Here is a 20,911-nt window from a genome sequence, read left to right as displayed (position 1 = left end):
CTATGGAAGGGCACATTTTCAGCAACATTAATCTGGCTGCCGCTCAGGACAGACTCTCAGGGGCCTCATCTCACCTGCCCCTCACTGTCCTGTGAGTCCGGCCAATCCTTACTTTCAAACATTGTCATGACAACGTTTACAGAAGACCCAGATCAGAGAGGGTTCCCGGTCCAACATGAGCCACGGGTTGGGTTTAGTGCACCCCAGTGCCTCCCCTTGACCTGAGTGGCAAAGGCCAGGGGCACATCACATGGAGCTGGGGATGGGAGCTGCAGGAAACCGGCACACGCCCACTGTTCTGCTGAGGTCCAGCTGGCACAGTGGTGGTGGAGCCTGCACAAGGGATGGTCTTGGGCCCCGCACTAGGGTCCACGCTGGGCAGGTATTTGCAGCTTCGCCCTCGATCCCTTCTAGAAGAAGGGACAATGATGCTTCATTCAGAGGATGGTGAGGAGGTGACTTGAGCTCACATATGAGGCACATAGCACAGTGCCCGGCACATGCTGGGACACATTACATGATAGCTGTTATGATTACTGTCCCTATTGCTATCGCTATCAGAACTAGGCCATCTAGGACAGCGCTCCCCAAAGCCACGGGCTCCAGTGATGGCTCTCAGTGCACCACGAGTCCACGAGCCCACGAGCCCAGCAGTTCAGGGCTGTGGACTGTGGTGACTGAGGCAGCAACGCCTCAGATCTGAGGGTTTGTCGATTCAGTCCCAGCCAGTCCTGCCTCTCTCCATCCTGCAGGGCCTCTGTGACCCTGTGTCCCCCGCTGATGAGCAAACCCGTACTCCACGGGAGCTTGAGCACAACCACCAGGCAACACACTGGCCACTCCCTAGGCAAGTCCCCTGCCCAGGCTGTAGGTGTAAGGAGGCCCCATCATTGTTCCCAAAAATCTTGCCGCCCCTGCATCCTGGAACTGGTTGCATTCTCCCTTGGAGTTGAGTCCCGGTGCACTGGGGACCCTGATTCTCAGAGTGGAGTCGCCCCAGGCTCACAGGCTTGGCGTGGAGTGGGCTTCGATGCCGCTCTGCTTTGGTTCTGGTTTCTACTACTCTCCAGGACCCTGAGGCTATGTCCCCAGGGGCTACCTTACTCCAGAGTCCCCAGGAAGCTGCTTAAATGCTCAGTCCTGGGGCCCTGGAACCTGCACGTTAACCCTCGCTCCCCGGTCATTCTGTGTGTGCGCTGTCTCAGTCAGTTCGGGCTCTGTCATAACAAATCCTACAGACTGGGTGCTTGATCAGGACACAGTCACGTCTCCCAGTTCCAGAGGCCGCAAGTCCCAGATCAAGGCGACAGCAGATTGGTGTCCTGGCTGGAGAGGGCTGCCTCTGGCCGTGTCCCCTTGTGGCTGAGAGGGACAGCCCTGCTGTCTCCTCCTGCCCTTATCGGGGCTCGGATGCCATGACAGGAACCCACCCTCATGACCTGCTCTAACCCTGACTGACTCCAAGAACCGACACACTGGGGCTCAGGGCTTCAGCACAGGAATGCTGGGGACACACACGTTCCACCCATAGTACTGAGTTCACTTGTCAACACTGAGGACTCGAGGGGCAGTAGGAGAGGCCACCCAGTGGCTTGTGTTGATGTTTGATCTTGGGGGGGTGTCCTAGAGGCTGAGGAGCCCACGTGGGGGAAAACAGGACGGGGACACATGGCAGGACAGGTGTGGGGAGGACAGGGGCCGGGTGTTGGGACCAGGTGGGCTTGGGATGGAGGGTAGGCTTATGGATTGGGACTGACTGCACCGCCTTACAGCCCAGTTCTCAGAACCCTGGCCCGGCGAAAGCCCAGCATGACCCTGGAGGAGCAACTGTGGCGGGCCATGCGGGAATGGCAGCACATCAGCAAGTCTGACAGGATCATCTATTACCAGATGGCGGCAAAGTGAGTCTGGGATGCAGGGGCAGAGCCCGCATGGCAGGGTAAGAGAAGGTGACAGAGGCCCGGTGGCCATGGTGGCTTCTCAGCGTGGAGCATGAGGGTGTGGACAAACACAGGCCCTCCTGGGCCCCTGCCTCCCTCAAGAAACTGCTCCTCCCTCCTAGAGTGCTCTGGGGTCTCTATACTGCCCTGGTGGGAAGCCACGCCCTGCTTGGCCTGGGGCCAACCCCTGCCTTGACACTGGGGGTCATGGAGGGAGCAGCCAGCATCACAGCCCAAAGGAGATCACCGCCAGCTGTGGGGATGGGGAGAAGCGGGGCTGGCGACTATAGACAGAGCGGGATGCACTCTCCTCACAGCAGTGGCCACAAGTCGGTTTTCACCCATCCCCGGCCTGGCCAGGATTGGAGAAACCTGCGCTGGGTCAGGGGCCACCTGCGTCCAGGACACCATGAGACCCATCTCTGGCCTCCCTGCCTTTGCTCCCGGGAAGTCCCCTCCGTTAAGACAGAAAGACAGCAGCCTTGGGGGAAAGGGGCCCAGCTTTTGCTTCCTCCTGACCAGGGGTCTCCCAGGCCTCGTGCTCCTGGGTTATACTTCAGGGACCCATAGTCCCAACCTCAGGACTCCTGCATCTGGGCAACATTCCTGACACCTTCTGCCATAAACCCCACCCCTGGCCAGCTGAAGCCAGGAGGAGGGGTCCCCCTGGTGCCCTCCTGGGCCTCGTGGCCCTGACTTGAGTCAGGAAGCCCTGTTGATGCCATGGGCTCTGCGGGGGCCGGGTGAGGGAGGGAGAGCCCAGAACTCTGGGAGCAGCTCCCTCTGGGACTGGGGGACAGGCCCCAGGCAGGGCCTGGACAGCCCGTCCACGGCACGCCTTCCCATCCCTGCCATCGGCTGCTGCCTGGTCCTGGGGGCAGGGGGCCTGGACCCTCTCAACACGGCCTGTAACCTTTTTCACCCCAGGTTCCTGGAGTTTGAGGCTGAGGAGGAGACGCGGTTTCAGAACTCACAGCGGATGACGGGGCCCCAGTGCCTGCCTCCTCCAGCCCTGCCGAGGCTTGAACCTCAGAAACCGTTGGCCCCTGAGGTGGTCAAGCAGCCAGGTACGGCTTCCCACATTCCCACAGGAGCCACGGCAAAGGCCAGAGGGGCCGAGGGAGGCCACTGTCCCCACACCCCATGCCTTCCTTCAAGAGAGGGATGTGCTCCTCCAATAGGACAGCTCCCAAGGGCATATGTTGGGTACTGACCAGGTCACTTCGTGGGCGGACCATGGTCACCAAGGAGGGTATTGACCTGGTCAGGTTTCCTAGCTACTCTCCCCTCGCCTGTCCAAAACTCAACATACAATCCACCCAGGAACAGGGACGAGCGGGTCGAGTACACGGCATATCGGTGGCTCCAAACTTCCTCCCAAACGATGCTGTCTCAGATGTGCCCCTCCTGCGGCGTCTCCTCTGGGGCGCTGTGGTTCAGGTGGTCCTGACCCAGCTGGGTCCCACTTCATGTCCCCAAGCCCTGCCCTCCCTTGTGTGGCGCGGGCAGGAGGAGCAGCCCTCACCGCACCCATCCTCCTCCCTCCCTGCCTCAGTGTACCTTCCGAGGAAGGCCGGCCCCAAGGCCCCACCTGCCTGCTTGCCGCCACCCAGGCCCCAGCGGCCAGCAAAGACCAAGACCAACCTACTACCGCCCCGGCGGCCAGTGAACACCAAGGCCCCCGAGGAGATCCCCCCTGAACTGGTACAGGAGTATATGGAGATCATGGAGGAGCTGCTGGAGCCTCCCGCTGGGGCCACGGGGGAGCTCGAGGCACAATGGGAAGAGCCAGGCCTCCTGAGCTACATCGAAAAGCTGTGCTCACAGGAAGACTTCCTCAGCAAGGTAGGCTGGCCTGAAGTGCTGGGGTCTGCAGGATTCCGGGGTGGGTAAGGGGGTCACTCGCAGGTCCTTGGAATTAAGCTCTGCTGTATGTTTGTGCCTGTCATTTCTTACTGTGTTTCTTTGTGTGTCTGCGTGGGTGCGAGTGTGGAGTGTGGACGTTACTTGTGTCTGTGTCTTTTCCTGTGTCATATGTGGGTCTGTTTGTGTGTCTCTGTCTGCATGTGTGTATGCTACCAGGTCTGTGGTCTGTGTGTGGAGCTGGTGGTCGCCATGCTATGAGACAGCTCCAGAAGGGTGGGGACGGGGCGCTCGCTGCTTTCTGCATCTCCTCCAGGTGTCCTTGGCTCCACGTTACTCCCTGCCCAGGTAGCTCTCACCGTCTTCCTTCTGTTTCCAGGTGGAGGACATCATTCACCCCCGATTCCTGGAAGAACTGCTTTCCCCAGATCCACAGATGGATCTCTTGGCCCTAAGCCAGGAGCTGGAGCAGGAGGAAGGACTCACCCTTGCCCAGGTAGAGCAGGGAGGGAGGGGAACCCAGGTACCCCGGGGGCAGGAGGGACCCGGCACACAAGCCCCACCTGATTGTCTACCCCACCCTGCGGGGCATGCTCGGCTTCTTGGGGAGCCACTCCGAGGTGGGGAGGTGCAGGTTCAGATGGAGCGGGATGGAGAGGAGCCAGGGAGGGGAGTCAGGATGCAAACTGGAGTGAGGCCCAACGGGATGCCCGGCACAGCCACACCCTCTGTCTTTGACAGGAAGCCCAGCTGCCTCAGGCTTCCCTGCCTGCCACCCAAGGCCGCCTCAGCCCAGAAGGACAGGGTCCCCAGGGAGCTCGTCAGTCTCCCTCTGCTCAGAGAGGAGGCCTCAGCCAAGCAGCAGCTCCCACCACCGAGTCCCAGGAGCGAGCTCTCTTCGGAGGCCCATCCTCTGCTCAACAGACGCCCCACCTAGGGCCTGGGCTCAGAGTCTCTGGGGCGCAATCCCTGGCTTGGGGGCTGGCTGGCCCCTCGCAGCCTCAAAAGAGAAAGGGTGACCCCGTGGTCTCCAGGAAGAAGAAGAAGAAGCGGGCTTGCAGCCAGTAGGGGGACACGGCAGGCTCTCTGGTGCCAATCCCCGAGGTGGGGCTCTGACATCTGTTGCCCCAGAGCAGACAAAAGCTTCTCCCTCAGTGCGGATTTGCTGGGCCTTAGCTTGATAGGGAAGGGTGGGGGAGGGAGGGAGGGGAAGGAGAGAGTGGCTGAACCAGAAGGGAGGGCCTGGGGGGAGGGGGAGGGGGTGGGAGCAATGCCTAGGGGGTCTCCTATGTAAATAGGAATAAATATAGTGGTGTTGGGAACGCTCTCTGGGCTGCTGTCTCTGTCCTCAGGGCTGTGCTGCTCAGTGGAGGGGGTCTGGGAGAGCAGAGGGACCGGGAGATGCCAGGCACTGGGGACCCACGGGGGCCAGCCCCACTCGTTCCTCCAGGTGTAGGCTGCCCCTTCAGATGCTCCAGGGACTGACAGATGCTGAGGAAACCCTGATCCCTCCCACCACCCACTCACAAGGCCCCGCCTGCTTTAGTTATCAGCATCCCTGGAAAATCCTGGGATGTTGAGAGCTGGCTGGCTCTTGTTCCGCCCCGTGGGAGCTGAGGAGAAGGCAACTGCCCGCAACATGGACACGGGGAGAGGCGGCCGCTCCTGCTTAACCCTCATCAGGAAGAGCTCAGGCCCTGGGCTGGGAGGAGATGTCAAGGCATCCATCCACACGGGTGTGTTTGGGATACGACGGTGGGTGAGGAGCAGAGAAAGTCCTTCTGCCGGTTTCTGGGCAGGAAAGAATCTTGTCCAACTGGCGGAAGCAGATGCTCCTTGCCGTGGCCACAGGGACTGGCCTCAGGGGCCCTCGGGGTGCTGCATGGAGCCCCCCACAGCTATGATTCCCTTCCCATATGATAACTCGACTCTTGTGTGGAATTGATGCAGACACAGATTTACACTGGTATCTCAAACAGTTCCCTCCCAATCCACCATCACAAACGGGTACAAGCATGGCCAGTCTGCCAGGCGCAGGGTGGCTGTGTCTGCTGGTCCCAGGGCCAGGGAGAGCTGGGACCCAGGCCGAGAGGGGCCGAGGGTCAGCCGCCCTTCTGCCAGGCACAGACCTCAAGAGCAGAGCAGGGCTTGCCTGGGATGTGGCACTGGCTGTCTGGGAAGTGCCCTGGGATTCGGGGGCCAGGTGTTGGCTGAAGGGAGACTTCTGGAGTCTAAGAGTGAGATGATGACTGCATCAGGAGAGGGACTGAGGCTGGGGAGGATGCTCTGCTCTTTCCCACATTGTCCGGTCCTCCTCATCTCTGCTGAACTCCCCTCACCCCATGTGGCCGACCTCTACCCCCTTACCCCTAACCCACCTCTCAGAATCTCAGATCTCAGCACAGACAGGACCTGGCACCCGCCCCGGTTCCCTTCTGGCCAATACCTTCTTCACTGCCTGACTTCCGATTCCTCCCCAGGGCCCTTGTTGGCTCAGGACCATGGTGACTGCCAGAGCACTGGTCCCAGCACTGCCTGTATGCAGAGCTGTGGTCATGGTGCCAGGGGCTGGCCCAGCAACAGAGGCTGGTGGGGCACAGCTGTCTGGCACACGGCGGTCTGGCCCCTCTGCCGAGTGACAAAGGGAGCCATGTTTGGGGCCTCTCCGGCCCCATCCTCCCCCAGAATACACCAGTCAGCTGGACGGATGCCCCTCCGCCCCATCACTTCTGCTCCATGTGGGCAGTGTCAGAGGCCTGCCCTCTGCGGCCTTTGGGAAGAAGAGTTTATCTTGGCAAGGCATCCCCAGCTTAGCGCACATCAGCCCATCGGGGAAAATGTGGGGAGTGAAGAGTCACTGGTGGGTGATGTGCGCAACTCCCGTGACTCCTCTACCTCCAGGACCATCCTCAGGAGACGAGGTAGCACCTCCCCTTTGCAGCGTTGAGGAATGGTAAGTGAGCCGTGTTTGAAGGGAACGTGGTCTGTACTCTGCTGTGTGTGGGTGCTCAGTCAACTTCCTCACCTAAAGATGAAAGTGACACCTTGGCTTAGTGACACCTCGGGACTCCTGCTGGTTACCCCACTGGCTGTTGTCTGCCCCACGTCCCTGTCCTTGTTGTGGCTCAACCACTCCCAGGAGGCAGAACGTGTGCTTCCTCCACCTCTGTGTCCCGCCTGAGGCCTAAAATCTGCCCCTAAACGGGGACAGTAGGGGCGACTGGGGGGCTCTGACAGACTGAACGTTCGTTCCCCTCTCCCGCCCAATTCCTGTGTTGAAGCCCTAATCCAGGATAGATGATTAGGGCATTATTTCGAGATGGGGCCTTTGGGAGTTCTTCAGGGTTAGAGGAGATCATGAGAGTGGGGACCTAATGTTGGGATTAGGGCCCTGGTAAGAAGCAGAGACCCCAGAGCTCTCTCTCCCTGACACGAGGACACAGTGAGAAGGCAGCCATCTGCAAGCCAGGAAGAGAGCCCTCACCAGAACCTCACCACACTGGGACCCTAACCTTGGACTTCCAGCCCCCAGACTGTGACTAATGCATTTCTGTTTTTAATATGCTCCCCCAAGTCTATGGTCACTTTGTCCTAGCAGCCCTATGGGACTAGCACAAGTTCCATCATCTCAGGAACTTCTTTCCTAACTGGTATCTGGAAACCGGGCATCAGAGCCATGGGAAAGAATGAAGAAAGGCTCAGTCCTTTACGATGGTCAGCACGCAGCTTAAAATTGTTCTTTTAATACAATCAGTAAACTTCACAATCTGCTGATGCTAAAATAATAGAGGAGATTCAAATTAAGAATGCCAGCACTGAAAGAGAACATATAACCACAGATCCTGTAGTCACTCAACAGGTAATAAAAGAACATACGAACAACTACATGCACACTCATGTTAAAAACTGACATGGGCAGGGCAGGGCACAGTGGCTCACACCTGTAATCCCAGCACTTTGGGAGGCCGAGGCGGACGGATAACCTGAGGCCAGGAGTTCAAGACCAGCCTGACCAACATAGAGAAACCCTGTTTCTACTCAAAATACAAAATTAGCCAGGTGTGCTAGTGCGTGCCTGTAATCCCAGCTACTTAGGGGGCTGAGGCAGGAGAATCGCTTGAACCCAAGAGGTGGATGTTGCAGTGAGCCAGGATAGCGCCACTGCACTCCGGGCAACAACAGCAAAACTCCACCTCAAAAATAAAAATAAAAATAAAAATGAATTAGCTGGGCTAATCCCAGCTGCTCCAGAGGCTGAGGCAGGATAATCACTCGAACGCGGGAGGCAGAGGTTGCGGTGAGCCAAGATGGCGCCATCGCACTCCAGCCTGGGCGGCAAGAGCAAAACTCCTACCAAAAAAAAAAAAAAAAAAGAAAAAAAGAACTAGCCAGCCATAGTGGCATGCTCCTGTAGTCCCAGCTACTTGGGAGGCTGAGGCAGGAGAATCGCTTGAACCCGGGAGACGCGCACCATCCCACCCAGCTAATTTTTCTGTATTATTGGTAAACATGGGGTTTCACTACGTTGGCCAGGCTGGTCTCACAACTCCTGATCTCAGGCAATCCACCCGCCTCAGCCTCCCAAAGTGCTGGGATTACAGGTGTGAGCCACGATGCTCAATACATCCTTTTCAATAAGCTCTCCTCTCTGACGTGACCCAAAGAGCCAGTAGCTCCTAAGATTCCCATGTGTGTCAGAAGCCTGAAGTCAGTGAGATGAAGCCCAACTTCAAGAATCGGAGGAAACCAACTTGTGGGGCAACAATGTAAAGAAAACACTGGGTAGTCTGGCTACAGTATAATTAAATTTTCTTGTTTTCAGAAGTTTGAACTCCAATAAAAGGACTTTCAATGTGCTATTTTTGCAATTTTCAGTAACAAATGTGTGTATACAGAAACAATAAAACTGACATATTCGAGTAACATTAAAAACATTTTTTTTCTTTAAAAAAAAAAAAAAGAAAAGAAAAGGCTGCTGATGAATGAGTTACATGGCTTTGGCCCAGTATGGAGTGGAGCTCAATTTCAACCCAGATGCTTCTGACTTGGAAGGCCATTCTTCCAAGCATCTTTTTTCTAGTATGTTAGATATACATTCTGACTCCAGGTCTAACTCCAGAGACTACACTGTTTTCACAATACCACGTCTCCTCAACTGAACAAAGTACTTGCACAAAATGGTTGATTCTCTTCTCCCAGTTTCTTTTCATTCAGGAAAAGGGAAAGAAAAAACATTTAATTAAGCATCCAATAAATATAAACAAATACAATCTTAACATTTATATGCTTTCTCAGCAATATTCTTTTAAATGATAAACCAAAAGAATATATATCTAACACTAGAAAAAAGATGCTAGCAATTGAGGAGTGCAACCATTAACGTTGTAACTACGTACAATCAGTTAAGTCACTGGGAAGTGAAAACCACCTAAATTTCTTCCAGTTAAAACCAAATTAATAACTCTCGTCTTATAAATATGATAGCCAAATGTGAGACACTACCCACAAAATGCAGAGGGGCACAAACAAGCCGCAGCAATATCACGACCCTGCAGTTCACAAGTAAGGGAGACACACCATTATCTGAGATATACTGGAAGGACACCGGTACATATGGCACTGCAATGGCTGTTTCAGGAAACATCCATTTACACAGTTTCCTGGATTTCAGGCATAAAAACATGACTGAAGACATATACCGGCCCTATTGCCTTGACAATTCATAACCATTGTAACAGTTACCATTTCGCTACTCAGAAGATTATTAAAAAATCGTATTTTTCATAAGACTCTACGACCTAAGACCTACTACCCGTAACTCTGACATACAAATATTGTACAACCTTAATATATAATTATCAAATCTGATAACCAACGTTCTGTAAATTACCAGATATTACAATATTTTGGTGTTTGCCTGTTAACCAAGCTGGGGCGGGGGGCGGGGGGGAAGGTTGGAAGAAGCCTCATTTTACCTGCCCTTTCCAAAATTTCACTTCAAGACAGTTCAAAAACTCAGTATGTCCAGGTATAAATCTCCAAGTTTGTCTAATTTACACTGCTTAACAAAAGCGATGTAGACAGCAATTACTGTATCCTCCATCAATCTTTTCAGATTGCACAGAATTTCTTCCAGAAAACTCCAATAGAAAAAAAGACAGGAGTTTCCGTTTTAGTATGTACGTCGTCTTTCGAACAAGTCAGTGGAGAGTGAAAGCCTTTAAAACGTTTCAACGTTCCTGGTATTGCTTTCCGATCAACATGATAAAATAGACAATCCATATTTGCCAAGATTAAAAACGCTTCCACCACGTACAGAAAATCTCTCCAAAAACACAAAATCTAATTCAAACATTATAAATAACAAGAGAAATGTAAAAACAATTGCATAAACAAACTTCCAAATGCGTATGGGGTTGACAATACTGAAGCCATTACTCAAAAGAAACCTCTGTAAAACCAAGAACGCACAATCGACGCCGGAGAAAGCCAAACCAGAGGGGCTGCGCGGTCCCGCATTGCAAATTTCAACACACTCACTCCTAGACGAATACATCCAAGGCCACTCACTAAGGAGAAGAAAAGTGCGTGGCTCTCCAGAGCACGCAAGTTTCGCCGCGCGCATCACGAAGGGGGCTGCGCCGGCGCGAGGACCGGCCGATGGGCGTTCCGGCAACCTACAGCTCGCAAGGACCACGGCCATCCCCCGGTCCTAGGAAGGGTGGCCCGAGGGCAGGCCCGCGTCCGCGGGGTGACCCAACCCGCCCCTCCCCCGTCCCCGCGTGCGCCTGCACAGCGCCGTCACCCCCGAGCCCGCCGGCCTCCCAGTTCTGCTTCAAACAAAGCGCGCGCTAAGAGGCCGGCAACGGCCAGGGAAGTGGAGACAGGAGAGTGGCGGCCGTGTTGGCTGGGGGCGGAGGAAATGGGAAGACGGAGGAGTACGGGCCGGCGAAGAAGGAGCGCGCGCCCGCCCGGAGGCCGAGGCCCACCCCGCCCGGGTCCCCGCCGAGGACCGGCCGGCAGTGGGCGCGGTGCGGGCGCCGCCGGAAGGACAATTCCCCACCGGACCCCGCGCGGGCCGCGCTCGCCTGCACCCTCGGCCAGGCCGCCGCAACCCGCACCCCGTCACGGGCCTGCAAGACCCACCCTCCCCCGCGCGGACCTTACCTGCTGGCCGCTGAGGCCGCCGTCCACATGCCCGCAGTTGCCGCCGTTACTCGTTCGCGCTCCAGCCAGCCCTAGCCCGAGCCAGAAGGGGCCTCAACGCCGACGCTCCCTCGCGGCGGACGCCAACGGCTCCGCAACAGCCAGCCCACCCGCGCACTACTCCCGACGGACTGCAACTGCAACACTGGCGCTCGCTACGCAGACGCAGTGGAGCAGGACGCAGGCGCCGCGTAGCGGGGCGGGGCCGTGGAGCGAGGCGCAGGCGCGGTGGAGCGGGGCGGGGCCGTGGAGCGAGGCGCAGGCGCCGTGTAGCGAGACGGGGCGGTGGAGCAGGGGCGCAGGCGCAGTGCAGCGCGGCGGGGCGGGGCTTTGGAGTCGCTTAGGCGACTAAGGCGGGGCTCCAGCTTTGGACTTCGAGATACGCGCCCGGAATGGGCGACGGCAGGCCTCCAGAGCACTGGAGACTGAGGGAGCGCAGCTTTTCTCCGAGGGCAGGCAGCCACAGAAGGGCTTCGTTTTTGCGCAGTAGGACTTTCTTTTCTTTTTTTTTTTTTTTTTGGAGACGGAATTTCGCTCTCGTTACTCACGCGGGAGTGCAATGGCGCGATCTCGGCTCACCGCAACCTCCGCCTCCCGGGTTCAGGCAATTCTCCTGCCTCAGCCTCCTAAGTAGCTGGGATTACAGGCACGCGCCACCGTGCCCAGCTAATTTTTTGTATTTTTAGTAGACACGCGGTTTCACCACGTTGACCAGGATGGTCTCGATATCTTGACCTCGTGATCCACCCGCCTCGGCCTCCCAAAGTGGTGGGATTACAGGCGTGAGCCACGACACTCGGCCTTTTTTTTTTTTTTTTTTTTTTTTTTTTTTGAGACAGAGTCGTACTCTGTCTCACAGGCTAGAGTGCAGTGGTGCGATCTCAACTCATTGAAACCCCGACCTCCCAGGTTCAAGCGATTCTCTTGCCTTGGCCTCCCGAGTAGCTGGAAACACAGGCATACACCATCATGGCCATCTAATTTAAAAAAAAAAAAAAAAAAAAAAAGGCCGGGTGTGGTGGCTCACGCCTGTAATCCCAGCGCTTTGGGAGTCCGAGGCGGGTGGATCACGAGGTCAAGAGATCATGACCTTCCTGGTCAGCATGGTGATACCCTGTCTCTAGTAAAAAGACAAAAAATTAGCTGGGCACGGTGGCCCATGCCTGTAATCCTAGCTACTCAGGAGGCTGAGGCAGGAGAATTGCCTCAACCCGGGAGGCGGAGGTTGCGGTGGGCCGAGACCGCGCTATTGCACTCCAGCCTGGGTAACATGAGCGAAACTCCGTCTCTAAAACAAAACAAAGCAAAATTAGCTGGACATGGTGGTGCATCCCTGTGGTTCCAGATACTTAGGACGCCAAGGCAGGAGAATCGCTTGAACCTGGGAGGCGGGGGTTACAATGAGCTGAGATCGCACCACTGCACTCCAGCCAGGGAGACAGAGGAAGACTCTGTCTCAAAAAAGAAAGACCGGGCCTGATGGCTCACGCCTGTAATCCCATCACTTTGGGAGGCTGAGTCAGGTGGATCACGAGGACAAGAGATCGAGACCATCCTGGTCAACACGGTGAAACCCCGTCTCTACTAAAAATACAAAAAATTAGCTGGGCACGGTGGCGCGGACCTGTAATCCCAGCTACTCAGGAGGCTGAGGCAGCAGAATTGCCTGAACCCGGGAGGCGGAGGTTGCAGTCACCCGAGATCGCGCCATTGAACTCCACCCTGGGTAACAAGAGCCAAACTCCGCTCTTGTTTTTTTTTCACTTCCTGGAGTGCAGTAGTGCGATCTCAGCTCATTGCAACCCCCGCCTCCCAGGTTCAAGCGATTCTCCTGCCTTGGCCTCCTGAGTAGCTGGAACCACAGGCATGCACCACGACGGCCAGCTAATTTTTGTTTGTTTTGAGACCGAGTTTCGCTCTACTTACCCACGCTGGAGTGCAAAGGCGCGATCTCGGCCCACTGCAACCCCCGCCTCCTAGGTTCAAGTGATTCTCCTGCCTTGGTCGCCTGACTAGCTGGAACCACAGGCATGCAGCACCATGGCCAGCTAATTTTTTTGTTTTTTTTTTCTTGAGACCGTATTTCGCTCATGCTACCCAGGCTGGAGTGCAATGACGCGATCTCGGCTCACCGCAACCTCCGCCTCCCAGGTTCAGGCAATTCTCTTGCCTCAGCCTCCTGAGTAGCTGGGATTACAGGCACGCGCCACCGTGCCCAGCTAATTTTTCGTATTTTTACTAGAGACGGGGTTTCACCATGTTGACCAGGATGGTCTCAATCTCTTCACCTCGTGCTCCACCCGCCTCGGCGTCCCAAAGTGCTGGGATTACAGGCGTGAGCCTCGACCCTCGGCCTTCTGCCCCCCAGGCTGGAGTGCAGTGCTGCGATCCCAGCTCATTGCAACCCCCGCCTCCCAGGTTCAAGCGGTTCTCCTGCCTTGGCCTCCTGAGTAGCTGGAACCACCGGCATGCACCAACATGGCCAGCTAATTTTTTTTTTTCTTTTTCTTTTTCACGCTGGAGTGCAGTGGTGCGATCTCAGCTCATTCCAACCCCCGCCTCCCAGGTCAAGCGATTCTCCTGCCTTGGCCTCCCGAGTAGCTGGAAACACAGGAATGCACCACCATGGCCAGCTAATTTAAAAAAAAAAAAAAAAAAAAAAAAAAAAAAACTCCGGGCGTGGTGGCTCACGCCTGTAATCCCAGCACTTTGGTAGGCCGAGGCGGGTGGATCACGAGGTGAAGAGATCGAGACCATCCTGGTCAACATGATGAAACCCTGTCTCTAGTAAAAATACAAAAAATTAGCCGGGCACCGTGGCGCGTGCCTGTAATCCCAGCTCCTCAGGAGGCTGAGGCAGGAGAATTGCCTCAACCCGGGAGACGGAGCTTGCCGTGAGCCGAAATGGCGCCATTGCACTCCAGTCTGGGTAACAAGAGCCAAACTCCGTCTCAAAAAAAAAAAAAAAATTAGGTGGCCATGGTGGTGCATGCCTGTGGTTCTAGCTACTCAGGTGGCCAAGGCAGGAGAATCGCTTGTACCTGGGAGGCGAGGGTTGCAATGAGCTTAGATCGCACCACTGCACTCCAGCCTGGGAGACAGTTGAAGACTCCGTCTCAAAAAAAAAAAAAAAAAAAAAATTGCTGGCCGTGGCGGTGCATGCCCGTGGTTCCGCTGCTCAGGAGACCAAGGAGGGAGAATCGCTTGAACCTGGGAGGCGGGGGTTGCAATGGGCTGAGATGGAACCACTGCACTCCAGCCTGGGAGACAGAGTAAGACTGTCTCAAAAAACAAACAAAAAAAAGGCCAGTCGTGCTGGCTTACGCCTGTAATCCCAGCACTTTGGAAGGCCGAGGCGGGTGGATCACGAGGTCAACAGATCGAGACCATCCTGGTCAACATGGTGAAACCCTGTCTCTACTAAAAATACAAAAAATTGGGTAGGTACGGTGGCGCGTGCCTGTAATCCCAGCTACTCAGGAGGCTGAGGCAGGAGAATTGCGTGAACCCGGGTGGCGGAGGTTGCGGTGGGCCCAGATCGCGTCATTGCACTGCAGCCTGGGTAACGAGCGAAACTCTGTCTCAAAAAGAAAACCAAAAAAAAAAATTGGCTGGCCATGGTGTTGCATGCCTGTGGTTCCAGCTACTCAGGAGGCCAAGGCAGGAGAATCGCTTGAACCTGGGAGGCGGCGGTTGCACTGAGCTGAGATCGCACCACTGCACTCCAGCCTGGGGAACAGAGTAAGACTCTGTCTCAAAAAAAAAAAGGCCGAGGGTCGTCGCTCACGCCTGTAATCCCAGCACTTTGGGAGGCGGAGTCCGGTGGATCACGAGGTCAAGAGATCGAGACCATCCTGGTCAACATGGTGAAACCCTGTCTCTACTAAAAATACAAAAAATTACCTGGGCACGGTGGCGAGTGCCTGTAATCCCAGCTACTCAGGAGGCTGAGGCAGGAGAATTGCCTCACCCCGGGAGGCGGAGGTTGCGATGAGCCGAGATCGCGCCATTGGACTCCTCCCTGGGTAACAAGAGCAAAACACCGCTCTTTTTCTTTTTTTTTTTTTTTCAGGCTGGAGTGCAGTGATGCGATCTCAGTTCATTGCCGCCCCCGCCTCCCAGGTCAAGCCATTCTGCCTTAGCCTCCTGAGTAGCTGGAACCACAGGCATGCACCTCCACGGCCAGCTAATTTTTTTTTTTTTTTCGAGACGGAGTTTGGCTCTTGTTACCCAGGCTGGAGTGCAAAGGCGCGATCTCGGCCCACCGCAACCTCCGCCTCCCGGGTTCAGGCAATTCTCCTGCCTCAGCCTCCTAAGTAGCTGGGATTACAGGCACGCGCCACCGTGCCCAGCTAATTTTTGTATTTTTAGTAGAGACGGGGTTTCACCGTGTTGACCAGAATGGTTTCGTTCTCTTCACCTCGTGATCCACCGGCCTCCGCCTCCCAAAGTGGTCGGATTCTAGGTGTGAGCCACCCGTTCCGTCCTTTTTTTTTTTTTTTTTCCAGGCTGGAGTGCAGTGGTGTGATCTCAGCTCATTGCAACCCTCGCCTCCCAGGTTCACGCGATTCTCCTGCCTTGGCCTCCTGAGTAGCTGGAACCACAGGCATACACCACCATAGTCAGCTAAATTTTTTTTTTTTTTTTTTTTTTTTTAAGACGGAGTTTCGCTCTCGTTACCCAGGCTGGAGTACAATGACGCGATCTCGGCTGACCGCAACCTCCGCCTCCCGGGTTCAGGCAATTCTCCTGCCTCAGCCTCCTAAGTAGCTGGGATTACAGGCACGCGCCACCGTGCCCAGCTAATTTTTTGTATTTTTAGTAGACACGCGGTTTCACCACGTTGACCAGGATGGTCTCGATATCTTGACCTCGTGATCCACCCGCCTCGGCCTCCCAAAGTGGTGGGATTACAGGCGTGAGCCACGACACTCGGCCTTTTTTTTTTTTTGAGACAGAGTCGTACTCTGTCTCACAGGCTAGAGTGCAGTGGTGCGATCTCAACTCATTGAAACCCCGACCTCCCAGGTTCAAGCGATTCTCTTGCCTTGGCCTCCCGAGTAGCTGGAAACACAGGCATACACCATCATGGCCATCTAATTTAAAAAAAAAAAAAAAAAAAAAAAAGGCCGGGTGTGGTGGCTCACGCCTGTAATCCCAGCGCTTTGGGAGTCCGAGGCGGGTGGATCACGAGGTCAAGAGATCATGACCTTCCTGGTCAGCATGGTGATACCCTGTCTCTAGTAAAAAGACAAAAAATTAGCTGGGCACGGTGGCCCATGCCTGTAATCCTAGCTACTCAGGAGGCTGAGGCAGGAGAATTGCCTCAACCCGGGAGGCGGAGGTTGCGGTGGGCCGAGACCGCGCTATTGCACTCCAGCCTGGGTAACATGAGCGAAACTCCGTCTCTAAAACAAAACAAAGCAAAATTAGCTGGACATGGTGGTGCATCCCTGTGGTTCCAGATACTTAGGACGCCAAGGCAGGAGAATCGCTTGAACCTGGGAGGCGGGGGTTACAATGAGCTGAGATCGCACCACTGCACTCCAGCCAGGGAGACAGAGGAAGACTCTGTCTCAAAAAAAAAAGACCGGGCCTGATGGCTCACGCCTGTAATCCCATCACTTTGGGAGGCTGAGTCAGGTGGATCACGAGGACAAGAGATCGAGACCATCCTGGTCAACACGGTGAAACCCCGTCTCTACTAAAAATACAAAAAATTAGCTGGGCACGGTGGCGCGGACCTGTAATCCCAGCTACTCAGGAGGCTGAGGCAGCAGAATTGCCTGAACCCGGGAGGCGGAGGTTGCAGTCACCCGAGATCGCGCCATTGAACTCCACCCTGGGTAACAAGAGCCAAACTCCGCTCTTGTTTTTTTTTCACTTCCTGGAGTGCAGTAGTGCGATCTCAGCTCATTGCAACCCCCGCCTCCCAGGTTCAAGCGATTCTCCTGCCTTGGCCTCCTGAGTAGCTGGAACCACAGGCATGCACCACGACGGCCAGCTAATTTTTGTTTGTTTTGAGACCGAGTTTCGCTCTACTTACCCACGCTGGAGTGCAAAGGCGCGATCTCGGCCCACTGCAACCCCCGCCTCCTAGGTTCAAGTGATTCTCCTGCCTTGGTCGCCTGACTAGCTGGAACCACAGGCATGCAGCACCATGGCCAGCTAATTTTTTTGTTTTTTTTTTCTTGAGACCGTATTTCGCTCATGCTACCCAGGCTGGAGCGCAATGACGCGATCTCGGCTCACCGCAACCTCCGCCTCCCAGGTTCAGGCAATTCTCTTGCCTCAGCCTCCTGAGTAGCTGGGATTACAGGCACGCGCCACCGTGCCCAGCTAATTTTTCGTATTTTTACTAGAGACGGGGTTTCACCATGTTGACCAGGATGGTCTCAATCTCTTCACCTCGTGCTCCACCCGCCTCGGCGTCCCAAAGTGCTGGGATTACAGGCGTGAGCCTCGACCCTCGGCCTTCTGCCCCCCAGGCTGGAGTGCAGTGCTGCGATCCCAGCTCATTGCAACCCCCGCCTCCCAGGTTCAAGCGGTTCTCCTGCCTTGGCCTCCTGAGTAGCTGGAACCACCGGCATGCACCAACATGGCCAGCTAATTTTTTTTTTTCTTTTTCTTTTTCACGCTGGAGTGCAGTGGTGCGATCTCAGCTCATTCCAACCCCCGCCTCCCAGGTCAAGCGATTCTCCTGCCTTGGCCTCCCGAGTAGCTGGAAACACAGGAATGCACCACCATGGCCAGCTAATTTAAAAAAAAAAAAAAAAAAAAAAAAAAACGCCGGGCGTGGTGGCTCACGCCTGTAATCCCAGCACTTTGGTAGGCCGAGGCGGGTGGATCACGAGGTGAAGAGATCGAGACCATCCTGGTCAACATGATGAAACCCTGTCTCTAGTAAAAATACAAAAAATTAGCCGGGCACCGTGGCGCGTGCCTGTAATCCCAGCTCCTCAGGAGGCTGAGGCAGGAGAATTGCCTCAACCCGGGAGACGGAGCTTGCCGTGAGCCGAAATGGCGCCATTGCACTCCAGTCTGGGTAACAAGAGCCAAACTCCGTCTCAAAAAAAAAAAAAAAATTAGGTGGCCATGGTGGTGCATGCCTGTGGTTCTAGCTACTCAGGTGGCCAAGGCAGGAGAATCGCTTGTACCTGGGAGGCGAGGGTTGCAATGAGCTTAGATCGCACCACTGCACTCCAGCCTGGGAGACAGTTGAAGACTCCGTCTCAAAAAAAAAAAAAAAAAAAAAAATTGCTGGCCGTGGCGGTGCATGCCCGTGGTTCCGCTGCTCAGGAGACCAAGGAGGGAGAATCGCTTGAACCTGGGAGGCGGGGGTTGCAATGGGCTGAGATGGAACCACTGCACTCCAGCCTGGGAGACAGAGTAAGACTGTCTCAAAAAACAAACAAAAAAAAGGCCAGTCGTGCTGGCTTACGCCTGTAATCCCAGCACTTTGGAAGGCCGAGGCGGGTGGATCACGAGGTCAACAGATCGAGACCATCCTGGTCAACATGGTGAAACCCTGTCTCTACTAAAAATACAAAAAATTGGGTAGGTACGGTGGCGCGTGCCTGTAATCCCAGCTACTCAGGAGGCTGAGGCAGGAGAATTGCGTGAACCCGGGTGGCGGAGGTTGCGGTGGGCCCAGATCGCGTCATTGCACTGCAGCCTGGGTAACGAGCGAAACTCTGTCTCAAAAAGAAAACCAAAAAAAAAAATTGGCTGGCCATGGTGTTGCATGCCTGTGGTTCCAGCTACTCAGGAGGCCAAGGCAGGAGAATCGCTTGAACCTGGGAGGCGGCGGTTGCACTGAGCTGAGATCGCACCACTGCACTCCAGCCTGGGGAACAGAGTAAGACTCTGTCTCAAAAAAAAAAAGGCCGAGGGTCGTCGCTCACGCCTGTAATCCCAGCACTTTGGGAGGCGGAGTCCGGTGGATCACGAGGTCAAGAGATCGAGACCATCCTGGTCAACATGGTGAAACCCCGTCTCTACTAAAAATACAAAAAATTACCTGGGCACGGTGGCGAGTGCCTGTAATCCCAGCTACTCAGGAGGCTGAGGCAGGAGAATTGCCTCACCCCGGGAGGCGGAGGTTGCGATGAGCCGAGATCGCGCCATTGGACTCCTCCCTGGGTAACAAGAGCAAAACACCGCTCTTTTTCTTTTTTTTTTTTTTTCAGGCTGGAGTGCAGTGATGCGATCTCAGTTCATTGCCGCCCCCGCCTCCCAGGTCAAGCCATTCTGCCTTAGCCTCCTGAGTAGCTGGAACCACAGGCATGCACCTCCACGGCCAGCTAATTTTTTTTTTTTTTTCGAGACGGAGTTTGGCTCTTGTTACCCAGGCTGGAGTGCAAAGGCGCGATCTCGGCCCACCGCAACCTCCGCCTCCCGGGTTCAGGCAATTCTCCTGCCTCAGCCTCCTAAGTAGCTGGGATTACAGGCACGCGCCACCGTGCCCAGCTAATTTTTGTATTTTTAGTAGAGACGGGGTTTCACCGTGTTGACCAGAATGGTTTCGTTCTCTTCACCTCGTGATCCACCGGCCTCCGCCTCCCAAAGTGGTCGGATTCTAGGTGTGAGCCACCCGTTCCGTCCTTTTTTTTTTTTTTTTTCCAGGCTGGAGTGCAGTGGTGTGATCTCAGCTCATTGCAACCCTCGCCTCCCAGGTTCACGCGATTCTCCTGCCTTGGCCTCCTGAGTAGCTGGAACCACAGGCATACACCACCATAGTCAGCTAAATTTTTTTTTTTTTTTTTTTTTTTTTTTAAGACGGAGTTTCGCTCTCGTTACCCAGGCTGGAGTACAATGACGCGATCTCGGCTGACCGCAACCTCCGCCTCCCGGGTTCAGGCAATTCTCCTGCCTCAGCCTCCTAAGTAGCTGGGATTACAGGCACGCGCCACCGTGCCCAGCTAATTTTTTGTATTTTTAGTAGACACGCGGTTTCACCACGTTGACCAGGATGGTCTCGATATCTTGACCTCGTGATCCACCCGCCTCGGCCTCCCAAAGTGGTGGGATTACAGGCGTGAGCCACGACACTCGGCCTTTTTTTTTTTTTTTGAGACAGAGTCGTACTCTGTCTCACAGGCTAGAGTGCAGTGGTGCGATCTCAACTCATTGAAACCCCGACCTCCCAGGTTCAAGCGATTCTCTTGCCTTGGCCTCCCGAGTAGCTGGAAACACAGGCATACACCATCATGGCCATCTAATTTAAAAAAAAAAAAAAAAAAAAAAAAAGGCCGGGTGTGGTGGCTCACGCCTGTAATCCCAGCGCTTTGGGAGTCCGAGGCGGGTGGATCACGAGGTCAAGAGATCATGACCTTCCTGGTCAGCATGGTGATACCCTGTCTCTAGTAAAAAGACAAAAAATTAGCTGGGCACGGTGGCCCATGCCTGTAATCCTAGCTACTCAGGAGGCTGAGGCAGGAGAATTGCCTCAACCCGGGAGGCGGAGGTTGCGGTGGGCCGAGACCGCGCTATTGCACTCCAGCCTGGGTAACATGAGCGAAACTCCGTCTCTAAAACAAAACAAAGCAAAATTAGCTGGACATGGTGGTGCATCCCTGTGGTTCCAGATACTTAGGACGCCAAGGCAGGAGAATCGCTTGAACCTGGGAGGCGGGGGTTACAATGAGCTGAGATCGCACCACTGCACTCCAGCCAGGGAGACAGAGGAAGACTCTGTCTCAAAAAAAAAAGACCGGGCCTGATGGCTCACGCCTGTAATCCCATCACTTTGGGAGGCTGAGTCAGGTGGATCACGAGGACAAGAGATCGAGACCATCCTGGTCAACACGGTGAAACCCCGTCTCTACTAAAAATACAAAAAATTAGCTGGGCACGGTGGCGCGGACCTGTAATCCCAGCTACTCAGGAGGCTGAGGCAGCAG

General features: G+C 55.0%; 1 long non-coding RNA gene across 1 annotated transcript in view; it reads right to left on the bottom strand.

Annotated features, from left to right (window-relative positions):
* Positions 1 to 11,055, bottom strand: part of LOC135271588 (uncharacterized) — a 53,226-nt gene extending 42,171 nt beyond the window's left edge. The window contains exon 1 of the long non-coding RNA XR_010339714.1: positions 10,971 to 11,055. This is a non-coding gene — a long non-coding RNA (uncharacterized LOC135271588). The remainder of the gene's footprint in view (positions 1 to 10,970) is intronic.
* Between the last annotated feature and the right edge of the window lie 9,856 nt (positions 11,056 to 20,911).

Source organism: Aotus nancymaae, unplaced genomic scaffold (genome assembly GCF_030222135.1).
Source record: "Aotus nancymaae isolate 86718 unplaced genomic scaffold, 86718_ANA_hifiasm-v0.15.2.pri h1tg000083l, whole genome shotgun sequence".
In the NCBI taxonomy this organism is placed as follows: domain Eukaryota; kingdom Metazoa; phylum Chordata; class Mammalia; order Primates; family Aotidae; genus Aotus; species Aotus nancymaae.
This window is presented reverse-complemented; position numbering and strand designations above follow the sequence as displayed.